The sequence below is a fragment of the Vollenhovia emeryi genome, unplaced genomic scaffold (genome assembly GCF_000949405.1).
Source record: "Vollenhovia emeryi isolate VEMERY1.0 unplaced genomic scaffold, V.emery_V1.0 DF939303.1, whole genome shotgun sequence".
In the NCBI taxonomy this organism is placed as follows: Eukaryota; Metazoa; Arthropoda; class Insecta; order Hymenoptera; family Formicidae; genus Vollenhovia; species Vollenhovia emeryi.
In genome coordinates, this window is record NW_011967063.1 from 124194 (window position 1) to 135574 (window position 11381).

General features: G+C 42.0%; 1 protein-coding gene across 1 annotated transcript in view; it reads left to right on the top strand.

Annotated features, from left to right (window-relative positions):
• Nucleotides 1–4953: 4953 nt before the first annotated feature.
• Nucleotides 4954–11381, top strand: part of LOC105558948 (single-minded homolog 2) — a 50005-nt gene continuing 43577 nt past the window's right edge. The window contains exon 1 of the mRNA XM_012006916.1: nucleotides 4954–6724. The gene's annotated coding sequence lies outside the window, so the exon portion shown is untranslated. The remainder of the gene's footprint in view (nucleotides 6725–11381) is intronic.

The window sequence follows — 11381 nt, forward strand, 5'->3', positions numbered from 1 at the left end:
CGAAAATTGCAAAATGGTACAGAACTTTTCCGTTCATCTCGATCCGTTCTACCTTCTCAAAAATTTTGTCGGATATGGAAAGACTCACCCTGTATACATATATACTTGCATCAGAATTATTAACTTACAGATTAAATAAGTACAGATATAGACATAGAACGATGTACATACACATGTAAGGATACTTTTCGGTTCACTTTTAACTACGTAACGGCAGTTTTCGGAACAAGTGACAGTTTTCGAGTCGGCCTTGAGAGCTTTGAACGTCCATTTGAAAGGTGCGGTAAACGGACTCTAAATTTGAATCAAATTGTACATATTATTATTACGAAAATTTTCTCATAAAATTTATCTTAAATTTTCTCATAAAATTTATCTTAAATTTTCTCATAAAATTTATCTTAAATTTTCTCTTAAAATTTATCCTGGAAATCATCATGGGACGACTTGGCATTTCGAAGAATTTTATGAGTTTTTTTTAATTCTTTGAAACGCCATGCTGTCCCACGATTACACAATTTTCAGGATAAATTTTAGAAGAAAATTCGCGCCGTGTACATCGGTGTTGTTAATGTACCTTATTTGTATGTATAATAAAAGGGTTTACAATCATTACGAACAAACCATTTGGTCTTTTCATAGCGTTAACTTAAAAATTGCTAATATGTGCAAGGACATTTAAACAAAAAAATTTTTTTGTTTAAATGATGCCTTAAGGTCTTAGAAATAAGGTACAATAGGTTTTATAATGGGGAAAAAGATTTAAGTGCTTAATTATTCCATGAACTAAAGCTGAGCATGCTCCGAGCCTCAAGATTCTGTGTGCAGTGCGCTGATTTATGAGGTTTATTGTGTTGTCGATGTGATTTTTGATGAAAAACATTTCAGCGATTTCTCTTTTTCACATCGGACAAACAAAAAGACACATAAAGACATGCATTAAAGAACACAAGAGAGACATCACTAAACCAACCACATCGCAATCTGTCGTTAGCAAACACCACATTGATCACAATCATAACTTCGATTGGAACAATCCCTCGATCTTAAAAATATAACCGTATGTATCTACAACGATGGTTTATTAAGCATAATGAAGATTATGGAGGTATTAGGCATAACAATCGGGCAGAACTGCTACAATTTTTGCACGGAAGCTGACGCGCGCCGCATTAAGTTTTCGGAACGATCGCTGACTGATGCTGCAAAAGAGGCTCGGCTGTCTTCAACATCAACCAGAAAGGAAGAAGAGGAGAAAACATAAATTTAGAAGGCCAATTGTATGGTGCAAGCATCGCAGACTAGAGGTAAATAAAAAATTTCTATCGATAATGCTACATAAAACTTTAAACGCGTTTTTCGCAAAACTGCATTTTTTAAACTTGCCGGAAACATAACTGCATAACTGTATTATCAATCTACTTGAAAATTTAACTGTAGCTTCACAATGACATTATCTAGGGAACTACGTACGGATTTTACGTTTCATTGTAAACTTTTTTTGTTATAAACGATTATTCACGCAATCTTTTACCTAAAAACGAAACTTCTTGTTCAAACGTGCGTCAGTTTTACAAAACACGGTATTTTTTAATTTCCGTACGTACTTCCCGAGCTAATCTTATATAAAACTCAAAAATTTTTTATTTTTTGTTCCAGGTCAAAAATTGGAGGAGGTATGTTTCCGGTCGTGGAACACTATCTGTGAGAAGAGGCTTTCTTTGCTGAGCTCTGGTGCCGCCATTTTGTATAAAAAAAATCTATAAAAATTTATAATTACACTTCAAAGTATGTGCAAGAAAGGCCTTTAAACGGATTTTGTATTCCACTCATTATATTCCCATAAAAAATTGTCAAAATTAGGTTGTTTTTCCGGGCGCTAGAATGGCATTGCTCCTTAAGGATGGAACTTAATACGTCAAGAGTGGCATTAAGGGTTCACGTGCGCGACCGACGGGGGGTGGGGACTAGGCATGCGCGACCTACGTGCGTGCATGCAAAATCGATGCAGCAATATCGCGAATTGCACAAACGACAGCATAAAGTAGTCGCGCTATCAGCATACCCGGCTGAATTAACTTAACTCCGCTACGCGGCTGACTACGCGGAGTTCGAGCTCCACGCCCGCCATAATCGCAATTCATCGTCATCGTTAATGTCGCCGGCTGGAATGCCGACGTAACACCCGATACCCCTGCACTGCCGATAATCCGGTCGAAATATATGGGTGTTTGCCCGTCCTGTCCTCGTGTTACGCACAGAATGCTCCAAAGTTGTATTGTAATTATTTATTATTTCTAAAATGACGCGAAATAATGTTTTCCTACCTAGCTGTTATACCGACGTGTCGGGCAATGCTGTAAATACAGCTTTTTACGCTTCGTGCATAACTCGCCCTGGATAACGGGGTGTGCCATTGGCCCCGTAGAGATCGGAATTTTGCAGGCGCAATTATTTGTCTTGCAATATTGGCGGTCGTGACTTTATTTCGAAATCACGTCCGAAGCTTTCAAGCCGAATTACATTTTTTCCAGATGAAATAGAACCGTCTCTATGGACACACGTACGTCCCATATAATCCGTAGAATTGAGGCACTACGAATTTTTTTTTAAATTTCCCACAAAACTTTGCGGGCACGTGACGAATTTCGAAATTATAAATCGGAAAAAAGAAAACTTACACTCGAAGAGCCTGCACTGTCACGTTACGTATCTCCGCGAACTCATATCTATTTAAAATAGGAGGTCACGATTCAATTATTACATTTTTTACTATAAATTTAACGGAGGAAATTAAACTTGGGAATTTTTACCTGATAGTCTACACTGATAAAAAATTTGAATCTCATTTTACTGTGAAAATCGGTGGTCATTTTTAACCTTCGAATTACGCTGTTAAAATACGAAGTAATTTGTAATTTTCCTTCAAAACGTTAAAATTACCATTCAAATGAAATTATGTTTCCGTTAAATATTTTTTCAGTTTACTGTCTGATGTTAAAAATACATGATTTATTGTAACATTCCCTTTAAGATAGTAAATTTATGGCGCGCACAGCATACTAGGATGATGAAATTCTCTCTTGCGCACACTCCACTTTACTGAAATACTGCGATATCACTAATAAAAGAGTAAAATTCCATGTCGAACTGTAAATTTACGGTATAATAGTGAAATTTAAGCACATATATGAAAAATTATGGATAAACCGAAAGCAAATTTACAAATTATGTGACTAAAAATACCAGATTCAATTAATTTTTCATAATATTCCTGTATTTTTAATGAAACCAAAGGAAAAATGTGAATTTTATGTAAAAACTCATGAAAATTCAGGCAAATTTACCAAGAAATGAGTAAATAAGTAAAGGAGTAAATTCCTTTGTAAATTCGTATTGATTTTTATCAGTGTACTATCGAGTACCGACCTTTGTCCGACCTTTGTCCGACCTGGGGAAGGTCGGACCCAGGTCGGACCCAGCATAGGATGCTTTTTTCCGATGTCTTTCATAAACTCATTCATTTTTCTCAAGGTGATTAATGAACACCTTTGTCAAAGATGTCAAAGGTGTTCATTAATTACCTTGAGAAAATGGATGTTTTTTTACAGTAGCTTCACAACAATATTCTCTTTGGAAGTACGTAGCCGTTTCTTGATTGAATGTAAACTTTTTTTAGAAACAATTTAATGCTCACAAAGATTGACTTATGATATTGAGACAAGAGTAACATGAAAGTGTAATAGCATTGGATCCGAAAATTTTTTCAGTGAGTGTGTATATTTTCTATCCAACATTGTTTCCTTTCCATTCAAGAAAATTAAATAATGAGCACATCTTTTTCTTGTTTGAATTACATAAAATTGCTCCATGTAAGTAAGTTTCCCTTCCTCTGTTCCCAACGCAATGTAATCTCATTTCAAGATTTTCACGTTAAAACTGAACACCTTTCAAAAGAAGAATATTCCTTTTTTCTGTGTATCATGAGAGAGACCAGCGAGATCGTTTATTGAATTATTACACGATTTTTCATTGAATACATGTCAGCTAACACGCGTCGTAATCGAGACGACAATCGATCCTACCGATCTCCGACCCGCGTTTCCCTCCCGGTTACGAAATTTAAGAAGGCGAGGATTCGGCGACGACGCGCCGGGCGACGCGGAAGGTCGAGGAGCCGCGGCGCAAATTCGCCCGGCGTTCATCCCCCGCGTACCGGGACGCGCGCAAGAACGTTAAAAACCGGGTGCGAAACGGCGGCAGCGACGACAGGAGGAAAGACCGTCGGCCGTAACGGAGAGGGAGAGGGCTCCGAGAGCTTCTGACAACCCCCTCCCTCGCCCCGACGAAAGTGGAGGGGGAGGGGGGGGACGCGCGGATGCCACGTGGGAGTGGCCGAGGAGCCGGAGGCTGCGCCAATGGAACGCGGGAGGCGTTATCTCGACGCACATAGTTACTCTACCTCGCAGCGGTACATGAGCGTAAGTCGGTGTGTGCGTTTGCCATCCACGGTGATACCATACACGTACGCTCGGAACCCGGTGAGCCTGGAACGGGATGATGATGACGGGCAGAGGGGCGGTGGGGGTGGGGGACGAGGGTCTCGCGGGTGCGGGAGCGAGGGAGGTCCCGTATCGGCGCGGCGATACGGTAAATAAATAATATATTACGGAGGATACGCGCGGGTAAGTGCCATGACAAGCGGTACGCGCGATCATTAATAACTCTATCAATGAAGGAGGGTAGCTGGTGTGATGACCGCGTAGGCGCACTCGGCCCCGCCGGGTGTGTATTACATCAAGCTGGACCGGGGTGGCGCGAAGAGTCGGGGGGAGCGTGAGAGGGTAGGGAGATGAGCGAAGGTGCGAGGAGGACAGCGAAGGCGGGAGCTGCGGGATCGGCCGCCTCGCGGCTGTTGGTCCATGATACGCGGAAGGGGGGAAGGGAGTCCAGCGCGTGCACACGGTGCATCGCAGTTGTACGGCTGGATACGCGCGACGCTGTGTAAATGGTGTGTACACGTGCGACGCTGCGGCCAGGCTCGATGAATTGATCGCGCGAGGTGCGCGGATTCCCCCTGGAGCCTCCGGGAGGTCGAAGGAACGTCGCCGCGTCCGCGTCCGCGTCCTCCGAGGACGATCTCGGGGTATCGGGTATCGCGAGGGGTTGCTCGTCGGAGCACGGTTCCGGCCTCGCCGAGAGGGCGAGGAATCGTCAACGGAGGCGGTTGACTCGCGATTGCTCGGGATGACGTGTTCGCGGAGGCGCGATCGCCGGGGGAGTGCGGTCGTCTGATCGTCGCCAAGTGCAACGAGGAGTATCGCGTGCTCCCGCGGGGGAGTTCCCCGTGGCAAGAGAGCTCCGCTGAGAGAGGAGAGCGAGACCGCGTTCGGATTGCGCGAGATGCGCAAGAGTTTACGCCGAGTTATTCATTTCAGCGTGACCGAGAGGGATTAATCGCACCGTCGGCGAATAATATCGGGTTGCACGGCGGACGCTCCGAACGAGGAACGGAGAGATTGCAGCGTCGGCGCGGAGTGACTAATGTTTTAATTTTACGCCGAGTCGGGGGTTCGACGCGTGTGATTAGCAGAGACCGAATATGTTTTCGTTATCAATCATGCCGTGAGTTAGTGAGCGACGAGAGTTCAGCCATCTCGAGGGGGTGGAAGAGCGGAACGGTGGCTGCGGAGGATCGCCCCGTGCGTTGCCAGAGACGACCGACGGCTCTGAACTCGAACGCGAATCGAGGCAACGCGGTTAGGTGCCGTTTAAAGAGAGAAGTGGCCCCCCCGAGCTGTCGTATCTTCGACGTGAGTCACACTATTGCACGGTTCTTTGATTAATGAGGTGAGAATACGGACGGCTCCGCAGGCGTCGACGGCAATGGACGAGTTTGAGAGTGCGAGCGGTTTCATTCAGACGCGAACGTTTGCGAAAAAGAACGGAAATTCTAATTGACAATCAACGTGTTCGGTGCGTTTTGGTGTGTTTCGCTGGAACGGAGGAGTTAAATAGAAGCAGCTTGTCGACATAAGCTTCGGGAAGTAGATAAAAGTCGGAACGTAAAGAGATACACCTCGCACCCATTTCAACGGCTTCAGTTGACTGAAGTGGAACAGAATGAAGTAAAAAAAGGAGAGATAATTTGACTGCTAATGATGTAACGTAGCGATTTTATCGGAGCTGTTCGTGCGCGAGTTAAATGGTCAAAATGCACGGCGAAGTTAAAGTAAGGAGTAAATGAGGGACCCCCTTCGAACTGGAATTTTGAGACAGGTCTGAAAACTTTCGCGGCTAATGGAAGATTGCCACTTGACTGGGCAATAATAAACCGTGACTAGTGCAATAATAACTATATAACAAGTCGCTTCATGATATTTCTCGCGAACGTAAGGCAGGACACGTGCGTCGCAATTGCCGCGACGTTTAAATGTACGATGAGAGATTAGAATCGCTAGCAGCCGCGACTAAAGTAATTCAATCAACGATCGACGATTTGTCTCGGCGGATCGACGGGCCTGAAAATCGCGCGGCGAGGAAATGGCGAGGACATTCGAGGCGTCGCTAGAAATGTGTCAAGCACCGTCGGCTTGATAAGAGTGCCGCGTCTCCAGGGAAGTCGAGCGAAACCGGAGGGAGGCTGCCGAGGGAGATTAATTGGTTCCACCCGCCGTTCCCCCTGCGGGCCTCAATGAGAGATAAAAGCGAGCTCTCGCCGAAGGTTCGTAAAACAATCGATTTCTCGCTCAAAGAACGGCACGTAGGTATTCGACGTCGTCGCACGAAAATCCCCTTCTTCGTACACCTTAATGTATTCGCGAAATAAAATCAACGCGAAATGCCAAGAAAGTTGCGTCTTACAGTTAACTGTGAGTTTACAGTCTAGATTAATCAAGAGTTTGAAAGAATTAGCATGCGATTGAAATTATTTATTATTGTTTTAAAGGATTCTATTTGCGAATTGAACATTTTCTAATGGAATATGCTACAATTATTGTCAATTTATTTACTCCGTTATTATTAATGTTTTCTTAATTATCGTAAATTAATCGTTCCATGAGAACAAGAACTTCAAGAAGATATACATTTTTTATATTAAATTATTAAATATTAAATTGTGACGTCACTTTAAGTAAAAAAGACACACTTGGTATAATCTTTGTCCACCGCGTCGCACATTTGAAACGATCGAAGACGTGCGAAACTTGGTAGCGGAAAACAACCCGCATTCATCGATATTTCCGATACATCTTCATTCGATAACCTTTGACGTTTCACGCGAGCAATCTTTCGTAATCATCATCGGCATCTCTGCATGTCGGATAACGGCATAAATTTGCACACCAATAGCGTGAGAAAGCGGTAGAAGCGTTTGAATAATCGATTATCTGAAATTCCAGCTATACATATTAATAAAAAGATTTATAAAAATAGTTTAACAAAATGATGCAGGTGTAAGAAGGTTCCCTTTATATTATTTTATAGTGCCTTTGTCTTATTATAATTTATTCATTTATTATAATTATAATATGTAATCAAATAAGAACCGAGGACGAACTTTAGGTCCGAGCAAGATGTAGGTAGCCTAATAATTTACAATCTAATTCATGTACCGTTTTCCAAGAGAGATTTTTAATTATTCGGTTACCTACATCTTGCTCGGACTAAAATTTAGCGTTCTCGGTTCTTATTTGATTTGTATCATATAACGGTCCTGATTTAACTCTATTTGTTTAAAATATGTAATATAATAATGTTGTAAAAATGTTGTAAAATTTATTTATAATAATTAAAATGTATAATATATGCAGGGTTGGGAAGTAACTCGTTACTTGTAACGAAGTTACAGTTACTTTTTTTTTGGTGACTCTAAATTAACTTCGTTACTTTCTCTCCGTCTGTAACTGTAACTTAACTCGGTTACATTAATAATTATTTTACACATATTTTAAACCTGCACAGATCGCATTAGGTCTTACATTTGCGCGTAAACCCTATCGGCGCTTTACAATTCAAGTGCAGATTTGATATTTTTATTTTTATTTCAAGAAAGTAACTGCAGAGTAACGATTCGGTACTGATTGAGTAACTGTAACGCGTTACTTTTCAGAATTGGCAGCTTGTAACTGTAACTAGTTACATTTTTAGCGAGAAAACTGTAACTATATACTTTTATAAAGTAACTTTCCCAACCCTGAATATATATATCTATTTCTGCAAAATTATCTCCTAACACAAATGTTAATAAAGCTACCGCTCCTATTTTCTATTATATTGTAATTAATGACAAATAAATAATTTTGCAATTGAAAACTTGTGAAAGGAAATTGAAAAATGTTCTTTTAAATCGAAAGAGAGTGAGATTGACGGTTCGAATGGAAAAAGGATTGGAGATATCGCTTTCAGGGAAGTTTTACATCGATCGAATTGACAGTTGCAGCGTGAAAGTATCTAGTTCAGAATTTTATTAGGAACATAGGACCAATGCTATTTTGTCGCAGGTGTAATTCGAGCGCGTGGATGCAGGTAAATTGTCCGTTTGAACGCTTTGAATTTATCTCAATATTGTGTTACGCCGCGCCCGCATGATCTTCCACATGGTGTTCCCAAGTCTTCACCCTTCCGCTAACACGTCCCCCGAGATGTGTTTTCCTTTCGCAAGCTCAGGCGATTATTCCAGCCGAAGAAACCGAATTAATTTAGACGTTAAGAAAGACATTCCTTTAAAATAATCGCTAATCTGGAAATCGCTTTTAACGTGAAATAAATTTCTCGACGGCGGGGTAAGTGGAGCCTCGCGAAGAAGAGATTACGATATTGAATACAAAAGTATTGCCACTACTTACTTGGATTCGAGATCTTTTTTTCTCAAACGATTTTTGTGTTCAATGTTAACTAACTCAGGCTAGCACCCACAGAAAAAAATCCCGCATCCAATGCCATTACACTTCAATGTATCATAAAATACGATCGACATAGCTCTAATTATATTTATTATAGAGAAGAAATATTTTAATCTTAAATGAAAAATTCTAAAATCTAGAACAAAATGATAGTATATGTCGTCTTTTGCCAACTTCGTGCGTTGTAAGATGGAGGGAAAATTTTATTCTAAACGCAAGAATATAAGATAAACTTACATTTATTATATACATATAAGTTACTCTTGTCTCAATATAGTATGTCAATCTTTTTTTCATTCGATAGATGAGAATAAGAATTATTGATTTCATTTTAATATTGTCTTATTTTTATACTAAATGGGGTTGTGAGAAATATAAATGTGTCAAGAATGTTTTTCGTCTCAGTAACAGAAATCCTTTCTGAGGATAGAACTTAAATAAAACTTTTCTACGATAGTTCCAGATGCTACACTTCGATGTCTTTAATTCTTCTTCTTCCTCCCTAGGCTTAAAGACTGTTTTATCCCGTTTTGGTACTTTGAGCATTTGCTTTTACAATACTTCATCTTCGGTAAGCTGCTAGCCGAAGGAAACCTCCAATCTGGAGAGCCGTACCCCTAAAGGGGTATGTGTGGCGGGATACTCTCGGTGGTTGCGACTTCCCTCCGGGAGATTCCGAAAAAAACCGAAAGAAATTGACTCGGTGCTACGATCTTTTCCCCTGAAACGTCGAATTCCTCATAAAATCTCGATATACTCTAAACAAGTCGCTCCCAGGTCCGGCGTTACCGATGTAGATCTTCCGAGCGTGCCGTTAGAATGCTCTCGCATCGAGAATGCACATACTCGGCCGTTCTATCGCGTCTAAAAGCGCCGTCGAGGCAAAAGGGGTTGAAACGCTGTTGATTTATCCGTTCGTGAGCGCGACGCGCGTGTGAAACGGATCGGACTATTTTCGAGTCGCTCCGCATTCAACACGCGCCGGATTCTCATTTCGCCGACGAGGGTGAGGAAAGAGGGGCAGAGGGAAACGCGCGACGTAAAGTAAATAGGAAGGCGCGTAACGCGTCGCGGCAGCCGCGAAGGGGCGTGCCCGGTTTCCCAAAGCGATTTGTACCGAAGGAACTGCCGGACGTGATCCTTACGCGTGATCCTGCCCGCTGCACCCTTCCGCGGCTCACGTTCAGCGGAAACATCGCGCCCCGGGGACGCGCGTCTTCGCCGGGCGAGCAGCTGTCACGGCGAAGGCGTAAATCTCCGGAATCCATCTCGGCGGCTTTATTTTCAAACATTTTTTTTAAACGTCGAATTATCGCTGTCGCGCTTGAGAGGCGAGAAGCCAAACTCCCGTCATACTTAAATCCTTTCGATGAACGGGTGTCCCCCCTGTGGAAGGTCCCCAAACCACATTAATTTTACGGCGGCATTCTCTCGCATCGTAAAAATAAATTCGAGACATCTCGAACGGCGCCACACAGATACACTGAGAAAAATGTCCGATTAAATATAATCGGATAATCCAATTACATGATAACAAACGGATATATCCGATTAAATTGTATATCCGATGAAAAATTTGATCGGGTTTTCAATGAAATTTCATCGGTAATTGCATTTCATCGGATAAATTTCATCGGATATATCCATAATTTAATCGGAAAAATTAACCATCGGACATACTATTTAATTGGTTTATCCGATGAAAATTTTTCTCAGTGTAGAAAAGAAACTTAACGCTACAAATTTAACAGTGCATAGTCACAGGATTTTCCCAGGGAACTCTATATCATACTGGAATGAGTGATCTATAGTTCTGGCTGTTGCCGAGAGAGAGGTGCGTTGGGTGAATCCTTGTCTCCTTCTAATACTACCTGTTCTTTCTATAGAATATTAAGTTTCTTTTCTGGAATGAGTGATCTATAGTTCTGGCTGTTGCCGAGAGAGAGGTGCGTTGGGTGAATCCTTGTCTCCTTCTAGTACTACCTGATTGGATAATCGCATATAAGTGACGCCCTTCTCGTCATTTATATGCGACTATCCAATCAGGTAGTACTAGAAGGAGACAAGGATTCACCCAAACGCACTTCTCTTTCGGCAACAGCCAGAACAATAGATGACTCATTCCAGTATGTATAGAGTTCACTGGATTTTCCAAAAAAGAAAAAGAGCGAAACGCGGAAATAGCATCCCGTCCCGTTCACGCATGCGAGCGGCGAAGGCGCAAGTCATTTCTCGCATCTTTCCAGGATCTCGTGGTTAAAACCAATTCCGGAAAAAAATGGAATTTTTGCGAAGTTATTTACTCTTGCGAGAAAATCGTTTCTCCGAGACGACCGACGATGTCGAACGCACACACAATCGCGGCTCTTACTGTTATAACCATCAAGGGAAACTTCCCCATCAGGTTGATCGTTCCAACGGTATTTACTGCTGTGTCTTCTCTTAAGGCCTGTGTCCACGATGCTAGAACTTGGT